The 21,829-nt window shown below is 40.8% G+C and overlaps 1 protein-coding gene across 2 annotated transcripts in view; it reads right to left on the bottom strand.

The window, feature by feature from the left end:
• Positions 1-21,829, bottom strand: part of LOC145349004 (E3 ubiquitin-protein ligase SH3RF3-like) — a 312,100-nt gene that overhangs the window by 227,274 nt on the left and 62,997 nt on the right. The gene's annotated exons all lie outside the window — the stretch shown is intronic.

Below are 21,829 nucleotides of genomic sequence, written 5' to 3'. Positions count from 1 at the left end.
CTCACCAACCAAAAGGAAGTCTTTTCTATTCATTGTGCCACAACTCTCTACAATTTAAAAAACCTCCAATTAATTTTCCCTGCAGCCTTTTCTGCTCTGCGCAATGGTTTCTCCTCATATCGATGGTTTGATAATTTGGTAATTTTATCGACCTACAGGGAATTATATATTTGAAGCCCAAGGGTTCCCTCCTGTTCATCCACATCCATCAGCATCTTTCTATTAAGCGGTTCTTTTGCTCAAAATGTATTACCTCGCTTATGTATATTAAACTCCATCTGCCATCTGTCCATTCTGTTAGCCTGCCTGGAGTTAGCCTGGAGGGCCCTGGCATTCTCCATGTATGGAATCAGTAACGTCATTGGGTGCTGTGACCATCGCTCAGTGACCTCATTGGCTGAAAGCCAGAGAACCTTCCAGAAGGTTGCAAAGAGGGGGATAACAAGAGACACCTAGAGGCCACCCCAGCGAAGACTCGACGACAATGGAAGAGGGTGTGTGAAACCAAGCTTTGCAAAGAAGACCCTGAGTTTAAGAGACAGCAGAGCTCAGCAAACTGGACACGGCAACTTAGTCAAGTTCATCGACCTGAGTGGTGTCAGAAATCTCAGACAGAAAGCACAAAATATTATGCTACTGTGACAATTGAGAGTTGCTTTTGTACAGAGCTTGTATGGTAAGGACTAGTTAATAAAATGTGGGTTAATCTGCAAACTGAGCCTTGTCTTTTGTCCATCTCGTGAGTATGGGCACCTGGGTAAAGTCAAGGCAGTGACAATCTTGGGCTCGTGGAGGGGTTCAGACAGGTGATAGTGAGGTACAGTTAGATGCCACTGGTGTACATGTGTATTAGGGTGCTGTTTTCAGGTAATATTTTAGGAAAGGGGTGCAAAACATCTGGGCTGGACATCATTCCTAATGTTATTTTATCCTGGGTTGGATGTCCTAACAGAACCAATGGCATTTTGATAGTGAGCATGAAAAAAACTGGTAAGAAGATGCCTAGATAAGTAAATATTTTCAATGTTATTGAAGATCTCCATGTGGGCCTGGAGGATCAAGGACTCCTCAGGCCTTCCATGCCCCAAGTTTTTCCCCTGTCCATAGCGTTTCCCTCCTCTGTCGAGAATTTCATCCTGAACCCCATCCAATCTACTTACCACACTGTTGAAGAACCATTCCTTGGGTTGGCATTGGCTGCTTCCTGCCATACACATCCCGTTCATATTTTATTCCTGTCAGAGAATCGGACCAGCACTAACTTAATGAAATCCTGGGCAGCTCACAGCCAGAATTCTTCGGTCTCATGCGCCCCACTCCCAGTGGGAACAGAGAATTTGGTGCTCAGCCAAATTTCCCTTCACTGCAGCGGGACAGGAGAATCCTAGCTGCGGGCGAGGTTGGGGAATTTCAGCCCACTCCTCACCCCTGGTTAAAACTAGGGCCGACCTCTACAACATTTACTTTGTCTATCCAAGCCAACAAATCTGCAAAAAAACTTTTATTAAGTTTGTTAAACATCTGAATTGTTTTTCAGTGAATGCATTCACGGCACCTTAAAAACTCACTTAAGCTCCTAGGAGTGCCAAACAATAAGCAGCATCTTCCCAAGAGTCTCCTTCACAAAACAGAGTAAGTATTGGTTTTCCCAATCATCCACTGTAACTTCAATATAAGGTCTGTGGGAATTAGGAGAATGTGTGTGAAAACCTCAAATTAGTTGGTAGCTTTGCTGTATATTGGAAAATAGAATTTGCACAGACAAGTTGGAATTTGAGACAGCCCCTGAAGGAAAAGGTTGAATGTAAAAGGTCAACCAGAAATGTAGACAGTTTCAGAAGAAGCCCGTTCGACACATTGAGCCTGTGTACAATCCCACCCAGACCCTATCCCTGTAACCCCACCTGAACTTTTATTTATTCTGCCAAAATCAATTTGATTTTCACCTCCCAAAGAAATGATTATTAATTTCAGCAGGAAGTATAGCGAATGCCATCTTTATGAAAGGATTACTGGCAAATACCTGATTATATTCACATGGAAATGCAACCAATGTCTCAAGACTCCAGCTTCTTTGTTGCTCAATGAATGATCGCATGTATTAAGTGATACATCCTTCATGATTAGGGATCTCCCAGGTTTAATCCCTGGGCTGTGCTCAGTTAGCTGATTCCACATGGACAGCAGTGGGGAGACATCTATTCCAAAGTCACAGAGGACAAGCAAACAGGATTGGCATACTGATTCACTGTAAAGTACACACTAGAATTGTTGGTGATAAAATTAAGCTTGGCCATAAATATCTCCACAGGAAAATATGGCTCAAAGCCAAAAAATGAACACTTGGTGAAGGGTAACACATAACTGTCACTCACCATTGATCAGCACAGACAGGCAGAAGAAACAGGGCAGGGGTGAACCTCCCAAGACTTTGGATTGCAAAACTTAGAAATAATTTTGGCTGAAGTTTTCCAGCTCTTCCCACTGACTGGATCTTCCAGTCCTTCCAACGGTGACCCATGACCTGCCAGTGGAGGGTGCAAACAATGGGAAAATCTGTTTGTAGCAGGGGGGCTGGAAGATCCCGCTGCTGGCCATTGGCAGGCCACCTCAACAAAACATCCTGCTGAGGGGTGGGGTGGGGTAGGGTGGGGGGTGGGGGGGGGGGGGTAGCGCGGTGGGGGGATGGAAAATCCTGCCCTTTGTTCCTTACACTAGACTATCAAAAATTGAAAAGTGTGATCGAGAAACTGCTGCTTTCCACATTTGCTCATGGACCTTTACAGTGAAAATTCGGCTCCATTCTATCAGAGCTACTGATTTGCTGAATAGTCCCTGCCTCACCACTACTCCCCATCCTGTCAACGTATTACCAAAGAAGTATTGGTTCTCTTTCTATCCCGCCATATAGTCATAAGGAACCTAAATAACCCAGTCCTTCAATTAGCATTACTCTCTCTGTGATCAGGGATTTCTAATGAGTTACAACACTAGCCATATGCAATCCAATAAACTGCTCTCCTCATTTGTTTTACCAAAGTTCATTAAAACAAAGTTTCAGTGTCTAAATTATTTTAACCCTTTTTAAAGGAACTCAATTTCAATTTAATCATAAGAACATAAGAAATAAGAGCATAAGAAATAGGAGCAGGAGTAGGCCATCTAGCCCTTCGAGCCTGCCCCGCCATTCAATAAGATCATGGCTGATCTGTTGTGGCTCAGTTCCACTTTCCCGCCCTCTCCCCATAACCCTTAATCCCCTCTCTTATCAAGAACCCATCAACCCGCTTCTTAAAAATATTTAGCGAGGCAGCCTCCACCACTTCAACGGGCAGAGAATTCCAGAGATTCACCACCCTTTGAGTGAAGAAGTTCCTCCTCAACTCCATTCTAAACGCCCCCCCTTTATCTTGAGGCTGTGCCCCCTAGTCCTACTGTCCTTTCTGAGCGGGAAGAGTCTCTCCACCTCTATCCTATCCATCCCATTCATCATCTTATACGTCTCAATGAGATCTCCCCTCATTCTTCTAAACTCTAACGAGTACAAGCCTAGTTTATTCAGCCTCTCCTCATAGCTCAACCCCCTCAACTCCAGTATCAGCCTAGTAAACCTCCTCTGCACTCCCTCCAGGGCCAAAATATCCTTGTTTTGCTGCAAGGTTAACTGTTATCCAACTAGATCAAGATGATAAAATGGAAACATAAACAAGGGTGCAGATAGAAAGAAATTTAAAAGGCAGGTGGATGGGTGGATGACTGAAGAGACTTTAAGGACTCATCATCTAGAAGTTCAAAAAGAGCAACTTCTATCACCCCAGTGACTGAGAGATTGAGTAAGTGCATTTCGCAGTGATGATAATTAGATTTTGATGTATGAATAGTGATTCATAGTCTGGAACTGAATGAACAAAGTGCATGATCTATTGGAGGCTGAAGCATCTTACAAATGAGGTGAACGTTAAAAAGGAATTGGTTTATTTTAATATCTCCAGTTTGTTGAACAAGATTATTCACAGCATCAGAATAAGCAATCTCCTCACTTATAAAAAGACTCCACCAATATTAGCCTCATCTTCCCTCTGCACCAATTAATAGACTCATTTCTCCTTTCCAGTTTTCATTCACTAACAACCATTTATTCGTGAAGGTGCTGTCATCAGCAGCCTTCAAAACTAACTCCCAAAAGCCCGTTCACTTAATCCAGCACACATCAACACGCTTGTAAGAGAGAAAAAAAGTCTCAAATTGCAACTTTTTCAGAACAAATTCAAGTTTTCCAGACCGGAATGTAATAGAGATAAAAAGAAAAAAACTACAAATACTGGAAATAAATCAGAAAACGCTGATCAATGCAGAACAGGTAACATAAATAGGAGCTGCAAATTGAGCTGTTTCAAGCTTGCATTGCAAACAATTAACTGATCACAAATGCATCTGAACTTTTAGATTGACATAGCTGGAAATAGCTTTTTTCACACAGAGGGTGGTGAATGTCTGGAACAAGCTGCCAGAGGTAGTAATAGAGATGGGTACAATTTTGTATTTTAAAAAGTATTTAGATAGTTACATGGGTATGATGGGTATAGAAGGATCTGGGCCAAATGCAGGCAACTGGAACAAGCTTAGGTGTTTCTAAAAGAAGGGCAGCATGGACAAGTTGGGCTGAAGGGCCTGTTTCCATGCTGTAAACCTCTATGACTCTATAGATGCATGCATAGAACAGTTTATTACAGATAAATGATCATCAACTCTGCTTTATGGTGCCTGTTAATTGCATAGGGTGATAGTTGGATACATACTGGAAATAGTTGCCAATCTAGTCACTCAAAAACTCTTTTTGGGTACACAGTTCCAGGATTGGAGAGTGGCCACAATAATGCTCTTGCCCACAATTGCTCATCAAAATAAGCTTGGCTCTGATCACAATTTTTTTTTAAATTGCTTCTGGAATGTGGGAATGAAATTAGAAATTAGACAGCCACTAATTAGAATTAGAAAAAAAATGATTTTTCTAACAGTATCTATACCACAATCAAATCTACTTTGCGCACATCAGCTGCCAAGAAATCTACACGGCGAACTCTAACCATTGGAAATGACATAAACTATTCTGGACTGTTTCATGGTTTCTTGGAAACAGCCCAAGTGGCAGATAGATTAATTCTGGGGCTTTGCAAATCAAGGTAAAAGCATCACAAGAACAAAACCATGTTCCACTGCATTCTGTCACAACAGGCACTAATCTCAGGAAGATTTATGAGCAAGTACTTCTGTAAATATTAGCTTTCCTTGACAAGTTGATTGACTGGGTTGAAGTACGTGCAGCAGGTGAGTATAAACTCTGCAACTGGCAGCAAACCTGCTCATTTCAAGGTTCTGCCACTTCATCTTGTTTCACAAGGTGACAAGCTTATCTACCGCCCTTTCACAAGGCCTGTGAAAACAGAAATTTCTTTTGAGTTTACATCTGTTCCACAGTGAAAGTGTCAAAGGGACTGAGGTCGAGTTTTTTACTCTTGATTGTTTGTGTGAAAACTCCTATTTCCTAACACCAGTACAAAGCTAGCTACAATGAAATGAAATTAAATCAAATTTCATTGTACTATACAGTAACAGCTTAGTGAGGATTGAGAACTCACTACAGGGCAACATTAAAGGGCAGTGACAGGGGAAGAAATTATGGGCCACATTTGAATATGTAAAGATGCTGGGAGGTGTGTGTGTGTGTGTGCGCGCGCGCGCCGGGATGTGGGGGGGAGGTGGGAGCATAGTGGTGCAAGGGATCTCCAATGTTCCATAGGAAATCTGAAAATATGTTAAGTGTCTCTCTATTTGGATAAATACCTTTATGCATTGAGGCTTATCATACTCTTGCGATCTTCCATGTTGTGATATAAATTTACATATTGGAGTTGGACAGAGGCCATTGGGTCCACCACATGGAATATGGTGTCAGAAGTGTATAACTGGGACCAAGTGGATTTTGATTTCTGCAAGGAGAACTAAATGCAAAAAAGCCAAAAAATAGCTCAAACTTCAGTTTGCAGCTTTGAACAGAACATCGGCTGTTTGGTGAGCTATGTTTGGTTTGAATATTTCAGTATCTGCTGCTGTTGAGATGAAGGGAGATTGAGAAGGAATTCCAATCTCAATTGTAGAATTATGATCGCTATAGAATTGAACAAGAAACCTCCACAAATAAAAGTTAAAAAATCTTAACAAGTGATGAAGAATGCTACAAGCAATATCCCATCTTAGATCTCACTGAGGGGCAGTGTGAAATTTTGAGAGCCCACTTTGAGCCCTCTATTAACGTCATTTATGAAAGCTAGGTGTTTAATAGTAAAGTTCAGGAAGAGAAGGAGAATATTAATCACTATGTGACCACCCTAGGGCAGCACGGTGGCACAGTGGTTAGCGCTGCTGCTTCCAAGCATCAAAGACCCAGGTTGAATTCCGGCCTTGGGTCACTGTCTATGTGGAGTTTGCACATTCTCCTCGTGTCTGCATGAGTTTTCTTCAAAAGCTTTGGTTTCCTCTCAGTCCAAAGATATGCGGGTTAGATTGATTGGCCATGCTAAATTGACGTTAATGTTAGGGGATTAGCAGTGGTCAGTGCAGACGCGATGCAGACACCTTCTGCAATGTAGGGATTCTATGTTTCTATCTCATTACACAGGATTGTCTTAGGAATAAGAAATCGTGCTGTGAAAGCACCCCTGCTGAAGGAAGAGAAAGACTATCAAGGAAACTATCAACATGTACATAAGTTCTGAGGTGGTTGATCATCAAGTAGAGAGTATTGACGGAAGAACTGATGAAGTTTTGCACATTGTTGAACCTTACAAGCAGAAACCAACAATGAAAACAAAGGACAATTTACAGAAAGGCCAGCAGAAAGATCAAGGCCAGAGTATTGGATAATAAGAGAAAAAGAAGCCTGTTCAGCCTGGCAAAATCAGTGCTCTAAGTGCAAGTAGTTGACCCACTTTGATGCATGCATTTTGCTGGAAAGAAGAAAATCGATCCTGTAAAGATGAGAGCTGGAGAAATGCGGGACAATGACTTTGATGAATCACTGAGTTGAGTAAGTTGGTGTCATCAAGTTTCAAGATAAAAACTGTTTTGTGACCATTGGTGATGACTGCAGAAGGAGAAAATTAGTAAATATGCAGTGTCAGAAAGACACTGGTGGCACATCATGAGTGTTGCATCCTTGTGTGAAATTGCTCAAGACAGTGACCTGAAAATTAAGCCATCAAAGGTATAGTTCAGACTCTGAGATGGAACGATGCTGTTTAGTCTGGAAATTAGCATGGACTATTGAGTGGACAGGACCTGCCTGGCCAAGACCATTACCCTGGTGGAACTCTCTCACAAGAAGATACAAAAGTGTGAGTGTGGAGGGAGTAGCGACGTGGGAGGAGGGACTGCTGAGTGAATGATAGGTGATAAGTGTTGAGAAGTGAGTTGTTGAGTGAGTGAGTGGTAGGGAAGAGGGTTTGGTTGAATGATGGTGGGGGAGGGGGGCGCAACAGGAATTGTATTATTATATTTTACAAGATGTGTGGTCATTAGAAGGTAGTTAAAATGGAAACTGTCTGTATGGATATGCAAAATGTTGGTAAATGCGATTTGGGGTACACAATCAAAAAAGCCTGCATAAGGTTGGGACATTTCAGATGAGAAGAGAAATGTCTTCAGTCAAAGAGTGGCGACTCATTGGAATTCTTTATCTCAAACATAGAGATATTAAATGGCTGAGCATTTACAAGTCAGAGAGTATCGGGAATGTGGGACATGGAGATAGCATGGGAAGGTGTAGCCGAGGTGAAAAATTGACTGGCAGTGCATGCTTGTGGAATTGAATGGTCCACTCCTACTCTTAGGTCTTGTATTTTTATGTTCTTAAATGTCAAACATTTGCTTTTTCTCATAAAAGTCAATGGTTCAAATAGAGATTTTTTGAAAGGCCAAGTGGAGTTTGGATTTTTCCAAATGATCTAGTGATGCATAAAACAGCAAGAGATGGAACAAATGAATGTAAATGTGAATGTCTTCATCAATGTAAATAAAGCAATAACATTTAGACAGGGCTCAGAGAAAACAGTCCTATTTAAATTCATCAATATCCCATGCAAAAGAATGAGAACTCAGACTGACAAGTCTATACAAAGAGTTGTTTCTCATCCAACCATATGGCACACATTGCATAGGTATAAGTTGCTAGTAATTTTCATTAAAACACGGTAATAAATAGTAGTTGATGCCATTAAATCTGTTATGTACTTGGAATTAGAGTCTTTCACATTCTAGAATAAATCACTTGGCCTCTGTAGTGACCTATTCTGGCTGCCATTTTAGCCAGAGACAGTACACGGTTGCAGGATTTTAAAGTTCGTGATTCAACTTGAAGCTGTTTGCTTGAAGCACCAGAACTCCACTGAGTGCGCACTTTGGGTTCAACCCTTGAAGGTTCGGCCAGAACCAATTGTTTATCTTATGGACATCATGTATTCTCAAAGCAGATACTGCTGGTTGAAAGTAATGATGTAGTATTTCTGTTGGCAGAACCTATGTCAATGAAAATCAAATTAGGAGGTTAGCTCTCACTAGAGGGAATGCCACAACACATTATTTGGAAAGCTCTATTGATTCAAGATTACCGATAATTCTCCACTCTCTCTTGTCCACTATTAAAGATTAATAGCGGAATTAAAATTCCTCCATTCAATGGAATTGTCTACAAAAGCCAGCTTGCTTCACCAGTCACTTCACAGCTCTAGAAGCCAGCTAAAAACTCCAGTCTCCATCTTGCCCCATGTATCTTCTTCATTTCACCTGGCCAATGCTCACCATTCATCTTGGTTGCTCCCTGACATATGGTGTGATATATAAGTGTCTGCTTATTATTTACAATCCAAGATTTATCCTGAAATCTGCCCATGTGGAGTGGCAATCAGAGTCCGTTGGTCACTTTGCTCCTACTTATCTGGAAATGAGGTGCTCTTTTCTCATGCAACCTTCTGACTCTGACCAGGTGTGAATAGTGTTGTGTAGCAGCTTCCCAAGGCCTTGTGCCACAGAGATGGTGAAGAAGCCATGCTTCCTTGCCGGTCAGGGTGGAAGTGCGGGGGGGGAGCAGCGGCCGCATAGATGGCCAGGAGGATGGCTGGAGGATCCATGGGGGATTTGAGGGAGTCTCCTAGGATGAGGTGGTGGTTTAGTACTATAGTTACCCAGAAATTAAAGTGATTTTAATTCTTCTAACATTATCTGGGTAAGACAGTCGGAACTATCCGAACTTTGCGATTTATATTGTATTTCCAGATGGTTCCCATTTCAGGGCAATGATTTGAACTTTCCAGGTGGGCAATTGCTATGCATTCCTTATCTGGGAGGGTGGTGGGGTGAAATAGAGTGGGGAAGATTCAGGGTTGCCCATCTGCTCCATTAGAATGCCCTGGAGTTCAGGACTCACGGGTCCTGATATTCGAGTAAAGACAACTCCCTCAGTTCCATTTCAAGAAGTTTTTTTTTGTTGTAAAATGCCACACTAGTCCCAATGCATGGAATTCAGATTTTTATGTGATGTAAATCTGAAAAATTAAAACAATCTGATGTAATCAGCTTGATTACTGTGTTATACCTGAAATATTAATCTTTGATTCATTTTACATCACTGATTAACATGTGGGCTATTCCAGGATTTCCTGTTTCTGTTTCAAAATAAAAATCTAATTCATTTGCTCTGAGAGAGTTTTTGCTTTTAGTGATTTAATACTTACATCCCATTCACCATGCTGTTTAGACGGGGTATCTGCTTAGTGGAGGCACGAGGGCAGTTGCCCCCACTGGCCCCCTCAAAGCATATGTCAAAAACATAAGTTAAAAAATGCTAAACTTAAATCAATGTTGGTGAGACCACACTTGGGAGTACTGTGAGCTGTCTGGTATCCATATTATAAAAGAACACAAAGGCATTGGAGAATGTCTAAAAAAGATTTACAAGAGCGACTCCAGAATTGAGGAGATCCACTCATCATGAAAACTGAAGCACATTGGGGATCTTTTTCCAGAAATGACTAAGGGGTGACACTTATGAGTAAGTTTGAGATGGTAGACAAGCTCAAACCATTTGAAGTTGTACAGCTATCTGGACAATTGTGAATTATGCAGGTATATGTCCTGGTTGAATCCACAAGTTAATGCCACACCCATTTTTGTAGTACAATAGGAAGGCATTTTCTCACTGAAATGCGCTGAAATTATAAACCTTTTCTCTTTAATTTAAAGACCTCTTGTAATAGACACTCTCAGTTGGTCCTGCCAAGCTCACAATTATATTTATCAGCTGAACATCAGGTGGACTTACCTGCATTTGTAATTCCTGATCTCAGCAATCAATTGCATTTATAGAAAAATATCCCAAAACACTTCAGATGCAGAGACGCGACATTGAGCCAAATGAAGAGATAATTAGGATGGGTAAATATACGCTTGGTCAAAGGAAATGAGTTTTAAGGAGGATCTTAAAATGAGAGAAAGGCCAAGGCAGGGATTTAGAAAAAGAATTCCAGAGTGTGAAGCCCAGGCAACAAAAGAGACAGTGATCAACACTGGAGCTGAACAGGGGGATTGCACTAAACTGTTGTCAGAGATATGGAGAGTTTGGGGATGGGGAAAAATTTGGAAAGGGTGAGGCAACAAAGCTGTTTAAATATGACAATGAGAAATTTTAATTTAGGGGCCCAGTTGTGGCTAGTATTGAGAAAAGGGGGTTTGGAGTGGGGCATGAAAGAAAATGATTTTAGTCTCACCAATATTTAGCTGGATAAAAGTGCTGCTATCTGGGAATTAGGCATGGACACTATATAGAACAGGAACTTCCAAACCATGGGCTGATCTCTTGGGACCATGAGCTCCGAGACAGCAATAGTGACTGTCGAGCAGAAACTCTGGCTGAGACATGACTGTTTCTCATGTTCATCAATGTGACAGCTTATTACTACTTTGGCTGGCCATTCAATTCGGCACCCTGAGCGGTTAATCAGAACTTCCTTGGACATACTGATAATGCACTTTGAGTGCATACATTGGCGGATGGCAGGACAATCCCGGATTGATCAGGCTCTACAAAATGCACATGCATGACCCTTAGCTCCCAGGGCCCAGAGTTCTTCAACTATTTGGGGCAAAAGCACTTGCTCCACACACCCCCACCCCCGCCACCATTCCCTTCCCCCCTCCCCACACACACACATACACAAAGCCCCACTAAACAAATAACCATTCTCATCTCCCATTCTCATTCTGGGGCCACACCGATAATTTTCAAGCATTAAAATGGGGTCATAGTGGAGAAAGATTTGGGAAAATCTGGTGCAAAGGCAATAGAGGGGTCAAGACTGTTGTTGCAGAAGTAGACATGAATGTCATCCAAATACAAGTAGAAGATACAAATTCAAGAAAATTAGCTCTAACAAAATTTTATCCAGATTATTGGAATGCAGTTTTTCTAGCCTATTCTCTTTGATCTGCAGGATTACACCTTAATGCTTGAGCAAACGGCAGTGCTTGAGACTAAACACATTTACTCACTGATCATTTAAATGGGATGTCTAAAAGAATGCTTCAGCCATCATTTCATCAGTAATCCACGTCAGAAAAATGAGATTAAAACCACATTTAAGCATAGGTGAAACTGAGCACCAAGAACCATTTGGCTCATCAACAACTGATCTGGCACTAAACATCATAAGGCACTTCAAGACAAAGCAACGTACAACAAGGTAATTCCTAGTTACCACCTGGAGTAAGTGCTACATAATTCAGCCACTAAGTGTCGACATCAAAAGGAGAGAAGATTAAAGTGTAACTGCTTGAAAATTCAATCTAATGTGCAAATAATCCTAGTAAATACAGTTTTCAAACTTCTCATCAGGATTACAGGTGAAGAGGGGAGGAATTGCAAACACATCAGCCGGTCTCCTCAGTGATAAAGTGGATAGGAGCAGTTCTCCTTTTTGCTTCATTCTGATGATTACATTCAAAGCGATTTTTAAAACTAAACTGGAAGCCAACATAAAAGCAGCTCTGATAAAAGGTCATCAGCAGGAAAGGTTAACTGTCTTTCCTTCCCTCCACAGATGCTGTCTGACTTGCTGAATGTTGGCGGCCCCATCAGTTTTTCTTCCTTATTTTCAGAATGTGCAGCAGTTTGGTTTTGTGAACATAGGAAAGGTCACCTACTGGAGTCTTGTAAAGAAAGCGTAAAACAAATCTCCAGTCATTTTCAGTTGTGAATGTAAAAATAAATCAATGCACATCATGAAGATCTGAGTCATCAGTAAACCACATCAAGGCAGGTGATCTACCATTCATGGGACTATCTAAACTGTTAATCTGGATAAGGACAGCTGCTCAAGGGCACCGTTATTTCAATTTTGTGTGAAAAGAAGAAGAACTTGTATTTATACTTCATCTTTCACAATCTCAACATCCTAAAGCATTTTGAAATCAATGACGTACTTAAAGTGTAGCCACTGTTGTGATGCAGAACAATACAGCAACCAAAGTGCACAGAGGAGGTTCTCATAAACAAGCAATGTGCTAACGACCAGAAAGGAGATCTGCTCCCCTTCATGAACTTCTTTACATCCACCTGAGAGCACAGGAGGGGCTTTGCTTTCACACCTAATCTGAAAAGTGCCCCCCTCCCTCAGTACTGCAATTGGTCACCAAGACTTACAGTCTTGTGAAATCAAACTGGATGGCATTGTTATCTGCAATAATAATGCCCACAATTTTGCCTTGACTACCATCTTAGCTTCAGAAAATATATTCCTGTTATAATTTCACTGATGTGGGTTAATATAACAAAACATGTTTAAACATGGGAATCCAGTCACTGAGGTTTACTGTGCAGACCTCAGCTGACAGAACAGGCGTCAGTAATGGGAGATAATAGATATTTATATTGAATAGGTCACAACAATGTAAAGTGCTTTGATAATTGGTAATGTACTCAGAAATGTGGTAGAATGCTAGGTTACCTATCACAATACTATACTGTCTTCTTCGTTGTTGGAAAGAATTCAACTGCCCCATGCAAATAACATCCATTGAGAAAATACGCATAGCTCTGTTACAGAATTTGGAGACAGAAATTTGCTTTGAGCAGTGGTGTAAAACAGCAGTATCGAACTGGCTGCCTGTTATATGTTGGGTATGATATTTAATTCCACAGATTGCAATGTACCAAGTATCAGGCACTGCATACAACAAGTGGGTGATCTGCTGTCGTCCATTTCTTGCCATCACTTTGCTACCCTTTACACATTCATGCTGCCACTTTAATCATCACAACAGTGACTACACTTTAAAAGTACTTCATTGGTTGAAAAAGACTTTAAACACCTTGAAACATTCCAAGGTCAAGAAGGCACAATATAAATGGAAGCCTTTCTTTTCTTGTGGTGATCTTTCCAACACCGAGTGAGGTATTTCGTCTCGTCTTTCATTCATCCTCATTCCGAGGGTTGACGGCACTACAAGCAATTTTTCTCCACTGATTCGTATTCTCCGCTGCCTGTCCCATAGAGAGGCCAGTCCATTATCTGCCCATCTTAGGTCTTACATGTGCACGTTTCCCAGGTGTTTTGCCTTGCATTACCTCATTTCCAAACACTCCCGTCTTGTTCACATAACACGTCCAGAATATTTGAGCTTCCTTGATATCACTGCCTCAGACAAGCTGCTCTTTACACCAACTTCCTTGGGCACCCAGTAGTTTGTCTGCTTGGCTGCTCATGACACACGTAATATCTATCCAAATCCTTTCATTTCAAATGCTTTATTCGAGTCTTGTCACTAATCTCCATGTTCCAGCTTCCCCAGCCATGCACTGTCACTGTTCCAAACTATTAGAGGAACAATCGACAAGAGGAAAGAGCAAACACTTTGACTAACAGTGTAAATACTGGATCTATTCAAAGAGAGAATCCAGAAATAGAAACTAGTGTGTAGGGTTAAGAATGAGACCGACTTAATTTATTACAACATTCATGTGAAGTAAGGGCCCAAAGTAGAACAAAACTTGTGCTGAGTTTTGAATACCTAAACTTTCAGCTAATCTTTCAGCACTCTACATCCCGAGGTAGCAAACCAAAGCCACATCGCTTTTGAAAGCATGCAAATAACTCCAGATGGCTGCCCTGAAGGCAACGCTGAGAGAAAATATATGTTTGGTTGCAAAATGGTCATCTTACAAGCAGAATGTGCACTGATATTAAAAGAACATAGAAGTTTACAACAATTTGACCCATTAGAATAGAAATTGGGCCTCAATACATCCATTTAAAATGGCTCAGTGAGGGTCAATTTGTGGAGCCCAATCACACAGGTCCAATATATCTGAATGATATCTAACCTGAAACTGGGTAATACAAGTTTTCTGGGGTCCCTAATTAGGACTCTTGTTTACTAAATTGAGAGGCCTTATGCCTATTTTAGGTGCTTTCTGCTATATTCAATATTACAAAGCAGAACAGTCAAGTCTGCTTCAATCAAATCTTTGACTGCTGGGTGACCACCACCAATAAAGGTAAATTTTTAAACGATTGCTGTGGTACAGATTGCTCACAAGTTTCTTTTCCCCACCAGCAATTGCCTGACTGCCTGAGGTTTTAGAAAATGTAAAATTCAGATGTTACAAAAAAAAAGCAGAAGAGAAGGCAGACAGAAAGAGGGCACGTCAAACAAGGGTTTTGCATAACTCAGTGATTGAACATACTCTAAAAGAATATCATCTCACAATGTAGATGCCTGAGGAAACTGACGTCTCCAAAAACATGTCTGGTTTAGTCAAGTACAGACGAGGGCAGGATTATTTATGGTCCATTGGTTTAATAAAAGAAAATATACAACAATTATTTCAAATGAGAGACAAAGGGACTGATCTCCATTAAATGTGCATAATTCAAACAGATAAACAGTAGAAAGAGAAAAACAAAAAGTCCAATTTTAACTTTTTGTGCAAATGGATGAGTTTTGAATGATTTAAAACATCGGCCAAAGAATCATTCTTCAAAATGACTGATAGCAAACATTACGTTGTTAATGAAAGAAGGTGGATGTTAAACAATAGGAAGAATGATTTAAATATTGAAGCTAAGTAATATATAGAATAAAATCTGCTCTTAATTGTCACCCAGTATCAGGAAACCTGTTAAACACGTATCAAACTTCCATTTTCATGGTGATAAGAGTACTTGAGTGTAACAGCCACTTAATTACCAGTTAAAATTTCTTCAAGAACAAGTCTTGGCTGAGTGGAGCTTGTACAAGTTGCCCTACCCTGTCTAAAGTAGAATATATGACGACAGTAAAATTGAAATTTGTTGAAGCTCTTAAACGAACCCCCTGAATCAGCGCTTGGTAATCTGTGGCTGATTCATTAAAAGATTTCTAAACATAAGCAAGAAAATTGGTACGAGTTGTTCAAATCCCACTGGTCCATTTTTGTTAGTGAAATTTACGCTTACTTAGTTGAGAGATGGAAGATGGAACACTTTTATTTTTCGAGTAGAAAAAGTCTTTAACAGCGAGGGGACTTTGCTGGTGTTTAACTGCGGTGGGAAGGAATTAAACAGCTTTACAACACCGGGAATGGTGCATAGTCTAGCACTGGAGCTCTAACTGGATTTGAGCTTTGTGTCAATGAGAGAAGGTATGAGGTTTGGCATCAGAGTGACTCTATACTAAATTGTGAAGTGTGGAATCTGGGATCATTAGGGGAGAGCAATCTAGTGTTTTTATAGCACTGTGTTCGACAGAACTGGGACCGGACCTATGAGTACTGGAGAGAATTCTATATCTAATAGCAATGATTTGTATGTTTATGGCTGGAATTTTCCACACCACTGCACTCCTAACCATGAGGCAAGGAAGGTGGTGGGTGGGCATTGGGACTGATACGTGATGCTTTCCTTCTTCCACCAGAAGTTCTGGGTGGGCAAACTCATAGTCATCCAATTGCCAATTAGCATCCACTTAGGGCCCTTTTCCCACATCCGCTGGAATCTTCCCAGCAGCAGGTGACCCTGCAAGTGTGTGGCCTGCATAACTGGTAGAAATGCAGGCTGCATGTCAGCTTGGGGGGTAGCGTGGGGGAGGGTGTTCCCTCATCTGCATTAATCTGTGCGTGAACATGGGACAGAGGGGTGGCTTTAGACAGACAATCACCCTCCCCTCAACCCAACTCTTGCTGCTGAGTCCCACAGCCCTCAGCTCCCCAAAACCAACACCCTGCAAGATCCCCCCCTCCCTTTCGCCCCCATCCACCACCCCCAGCAGCATTTGCTTTTCCTCCTTGGTTACTTTATGATCCTGGGACTCCAGGACCTCTTGCTCCAACAGCCTCTCTGGTGCTACCAAGTGCAAGAGCTGCCAGGCTCTGATTAGTCAACAGTGCTATGAGGGTAGGAGATTGTCTTCCAAGGTCCTCAGTCTGGAGGAATGCCCACTGATGCCCATTTAACTACCTAATGAGCAGACAATAGAACAGACCTTCTCAGGGTCAGTGAATGTATCATGCCAGTTTTTCATACAATGTGTGATATACCCACTAAGGACTGAAGATTCTACCATATAAGTCTGCATGCAGATACTAAGTATTTTTGGCTCGCTCCTAGAAGATAAACAAGCAATATTTTATAAAATAACTAACCATCTTCTACATTCCTGCCTCTACATCTGACTCTGGAACAATAAATAAGTGCATGGCTTGAAAGGCATTCTTCTTCAAATGAGTAAATGTATTTTTCTTTCAAGTTAACTGCAAAGAAGCAGGCAGTGTAAATGTTGAAGAGAAGGATCCCTTATTGCATATGGAGCCAAAAATAAAGGCTTATTATGATTGGTGTGGATTATAATGAATCAGAAGGAGTGAAGATATTAGCAGCAAAAGTCAGCAAAGTCCAACCCTACCATTTAATTTCAGCTTCAAACTCAATTTAATTTCACTGGCAAATTCTGAATAAAGAACTTATGTGAAGAAATAAATATTGATTTGTGTTTGTGAGCATAAACAAACATGAGTGAGCAGATCTGTTTGGCACAAATGCTTCTCTCTTTAGACCAAATTCTATCCAGGAGTGGGAAAGGAGCAGTCCCTATATCCATAATTGTTTAAACACAAAAAAAAATGAAAATTTCTTCTCATTTTTGTTTTGAAATGAAGAAGTCAAGAAATCTTTTCACATCAAGAGGAAACACCAACTGTTACATTGAGATGCACTGAGAAAGTAATAGATAAATGCTGCAGATGTAGTACTTCCCAAAAAAATACATTAATGAAACTAGTCAAAAAGTACAAAAGACAACATGAAGTGTAATCATGTCATCATTATTCTGAAATATGTTTTCCTCTTCGGATACAAACCTTATTTTAGTAGGTTTGTTGAAGAGAAAAGACAAAAATGTAACAGAATTTGTTCAGTGATCTAATTCACATGGGTCATTGTCTCTTCTCAGAAAGCTGCATATATGGTTGAATTACAGGTATTAAACATGAAGCATGTAATACATTTGCATACTAGCCAATTAGCTGGAAGAAAGTGGCACTGAGCTTGAATAAATTAATGGGAAGAACTTACACTGCAAGAATTTGAATATAAAAAGGTTGATATAATAGTGTGATGCCGAGGTGTAATAGAGAAGTGTGATAAAGTCACATACTTAGCATGCTTCAGATATATTGCCAGCACATCCCTCATGGCATTGTTTGTAGTGAGTCAGCTGTGTCACTTTCATAACAGAAGTGTTCATGCCACAGGGAGGATAATACCAGGTCTGCTTATTACTAACAATCTGAATACTATCATTCTACTATCAATAAACACGCATTCTACTAGCAATAAACGTACATTCTACTAGCAATAAACATACATTCTACTATCAATAAACACAAGTAATATTTAAAGTTTTCACAAATCAATTTCACTGAGGTAAAAAACTATGGGAGTGCTTTTATTTTGACAAAGTGAAAAACTAGGGATATCTTATTCATCGAACTCGATTTTTCTATCCATTGACTTTTGACAAATTTGCATTCCTAACTGAACACAGATGGAAGCAAATAATTAAAGACCACTCTTAACACAACTAGGTGTGTAGGGATGATCTGAGATCCGTTACAATGAGGAGAAACACTCTGGCCCTGATATTTACAGAGAAGTGAGGAGAGTGCAGGGGAGCTCATGCAAGGGAAACCCAGCAAGGCTGCGGAAGCGAATGTCTGCACCCAATTTGACACCAGGTTAGGTGGGAAATCAAGCAGCAGGAGGTCCATCAGATTGCAAATCAAGACTTGCTTTTTGGGGGCTGTCGCCACAGGGAATGGGGTGGAGGCTGACTGAGGGCCTGGAACAAGCACGCCTGCTCCGCCTGGCCTAGGCAGGGAGTTTTATAAAAAGTACCTTAGCACTATTTTGTTGTCCAGTTTGTTGAGCCCTGGTAATCCAGCTGGCATCCATTAGAACTAAAATCGGGCTCACTATTGCATTGTATGCTCGGATGCCTTGCCACCCAGCACAGCAGAGAGAGGACGGGTTCCTCTTTACTTTTATGACTTAAACTCATTTGCAGTTGGTGAGAGGGTAAGGTTAGATTTGTGATCAAGGCCTCAATCACTCTGAACGTAATACTTTTACAGAAATTTACATTTTCAGAACACAAAAGGTATGATACTTGTGCTAATGGTCATTTATATTTATTCATAAATACACAAAAACATACGTGGCCTGTTTTGAAAAGCAATACTTCTATTAAAAATTCAATATCAATTTTACTCAAACATTTTCTTCAATTAATTTGCAAAAACTAAAGCAAAAACAATGAGAAGTTAAAGAGAAATGTAGTATTACATGAGACCTGACTATGAGAAAGGAGAATGCTGAACCCAACTGACAGGTTTGGCACCATGGCAGTACTCTCACATCTGATTCAGAATGTCTTGGGTTCAAGCCATACTTCAGATAATCTAACCTGACACGTTCAGTGCAATGTTGAGAGTGCGCAGTATTGTCAGAGGGCCTGAAAAAGACATTACACCATGGCCCCATCTGTAATCTCTGGTGGACATAAAAGCAATGAAAGCCCTTTATTCAAAGAAGAACGGAAGAAAAAGCTTTGGACCAATATTTTATACTTCACCCATTCATACAGATTATTCATCATTTTATATTATTGTTGTTTGTGAAACCTTGTCATTCCAAAATTGTTGCTGTGTTTGCTTACGTTACAATACTGATTACACTTCAGAACTCCTGAAATCATTAAAGGCTCAATGCATTCAGGTCTTCCTTTTCTAAGCAGTGACTTTAAACTAGAAGCTACAAAGAATGAATGCCATTTCCTTGGAATGTAACAGATAAACAAGGTTTCAATAAGGAGGTACAGAAGAAAGCAGGTCCTAATACAGAATTCTAAACCTTGAAAACACAAAAAAAAAGCATAGTTTGGAACAATGGATTTTATATCACAAATTGTTTTAATTATGCACATTTATAGTCTGTGCTTCTTCTGAACACAGTAAAAAGTCTGACAACACCAGGTTTTAGTTCAACCTATTTATTTGATAATATACTCACAAGCTTTCGAGGGACACCCTCTTCGTCAGGTGAATGGAGAGTGAATGAGAACTCTCCATTGGACTAAAACCTGGTGTTGTCAGACTTTTTACTGTGTTTACGCCAGTCCAACGCCGGCATACCCACATCACTTCTTCTGAACATCATACCACCCTTGGTGCCTCTCTGTAGTTTTACTTAAATCCTGTGCTGTGCTAAGCAATGCCTGAAGGTGACAGCTACCAGGCTGCATTGTGGTTTCATAAGTATTTTAGGACAGAGATGACCCTTCTCCTCAAGACCTCAAAATCCCAGAAGCATTTACCAGCAGGCTACACTGCCAATGTGAATGCATGGGAAGTGTGGCCTTAATGGCCACACAAGTGGGTGTTTGGGGAAGCTGACTGAAAAAAAGTAATGAGTTGTCATCTAGAGAGAGAATGGTGTCATAGGTTTACCAATTGGATTGGAGTATCAAGCGATCAGCAAGTGGAGAGATGACACCCAAAGTTAACTGACATCAATCTCTCCAAATGTTTCCCATACCTGGTAACCAGTAATCAGATTGTCAAAATTTGATGCAGTTCCAGTTTGGAGTGCCTCGGGGGTGAGGGTGGGAGGCTGCTAGTGGAGTTGCTGGGATGTGGCTCAGATTTAGATGCTCTACTTCGGGTACTGGTGAAAAATCTTGGACCCCATTCAGATATTGACAGTGAAGATGGCTTTGGACTCCACTATAATCCTTGTAAATGTATCCTGGATGCCTTGAGATGGCCCTTAAATCTCCATCAGCATGATACTTGTCCAGATCTGTGACATCGGAGTGTATGTTTGCTACAGTCAAGGCTAGACTTCCAGAACTTTGGCTCACCATTTGTAGATTCTAAATCCTCTGGCACCCTCATGAATTCTGTTTCTCCCAGTGACACCTGAACCGTCCCCATCTCCCAGTAAGACCTGAACCGTCCCCACTTCCCAGTGAGACCTGAACTATCCACACTTCCCAGTGAGACCTGAACTGTCTACAGCTCCCAGTGAATTTTCTCTGAGCTGCCAAATGAGAGAATAATGGTGAATGATGAAGTAAGTAAGGATGCAGAGGTGATATCTTGCTTTGGGTCATGGAGAGGAAAATGAAATATTATAATATTCAGGCGTCTACCATCACACCTCTTCTGCAGCTTTGGAAAGTTCACATGCTCCAATGCTGTATTATATGGTGTTTGCATTCCCAAACCATCACACAAAAGAATGTTATCATGCCTGTTGTCTTAGAGACAGAGCCGAGAGGGCTCAATGTGACTAAATATAATGAATAGCCATAGGCAAGTTTAAGTGTCAGTCAGATGTGACATTGGTTATTACAGAAATAACAGTGAAAAAGTATGACATTTATAGCAAGTGTGTCCATGGCGCTGCCTGCTTTGAGGAAGCAAAGTAAATTTGTGCAGCACTGTTAGGTGAACAGATTTTTTCCCCTTAAATTTACTTTTTTTAAATTTAATACTGTTGTATATGTGTAAAATAGATCAGAAATTTTCCAGCCCTTCCAACTGGTGGGATCTTCCAGTCCTGTCAATGGCAACCTCTCGCCTTGGCACATTCCCTTGAGGCGGAGAGTGTGGGGTGGGCAAAGCCTAGTATATACCAGCAGGACCAAAAGATCCCACTGCCGGACAATGGTGGGCCACCTTAGTCACCGGAAAATACACTACAGATGGGAGGTTAGGGGTGTTGAAGAATCTTGCCCATATTACAGGCGGTTTCACATTGTTCATTTCTCCATTCTTCGATATTTTTAAGAATATGTAGGTTCTGAAACATTGATAAGTTATTGATAACTATCAACATTTTAAGTTCTGTGCAGGAAATTCTATGGAAAAAAATCGATAAGGAAAGACAAAGTGCCCTCAAAGATAAATATCATTTGCCAGAGCAGTCAGGCATGTTTCACACAAACACAGGACCACAGACTGACTCCAGATAAGATTTCCATAAGATACCAGAGTCTCAATTCAAAAACAGCATAGAACTGTTTCACATTAGTGATTCACATTACATTTTAATAGGATGCATCAACTTAAGGTGGCTTAGTACTGATTAATATCAAAGATCCAGGTTCACTGCTTAAACATGTGCTGGAGCCCTTCCAGCTTCACCAGAAGACGGTACAAACAATCATTTCAAATCGCTAAGCT

This window comes from Carcharhinus amblyrhynchos, chromosome 10 (genome assembly GCF_965287045.1).
Source record: "Carcharhinus amblyrhynchos chromosome 10, sCarAmb.v2.hapA, whole genome shotgun sequence".
Lineage (NCBI taxonomy): Eukaryota > Metazoa > Chordata > Chondrichthyes > Carcharhiniformes > Carcharhinidae > Carcharhinus > Carcharhinus amblyrhynchos.
The sequence above is the reverse complement of the archived record's forward strand: the minus strand, read 5'-3'. Positions and strand labels throughout refer to the sequence as shown.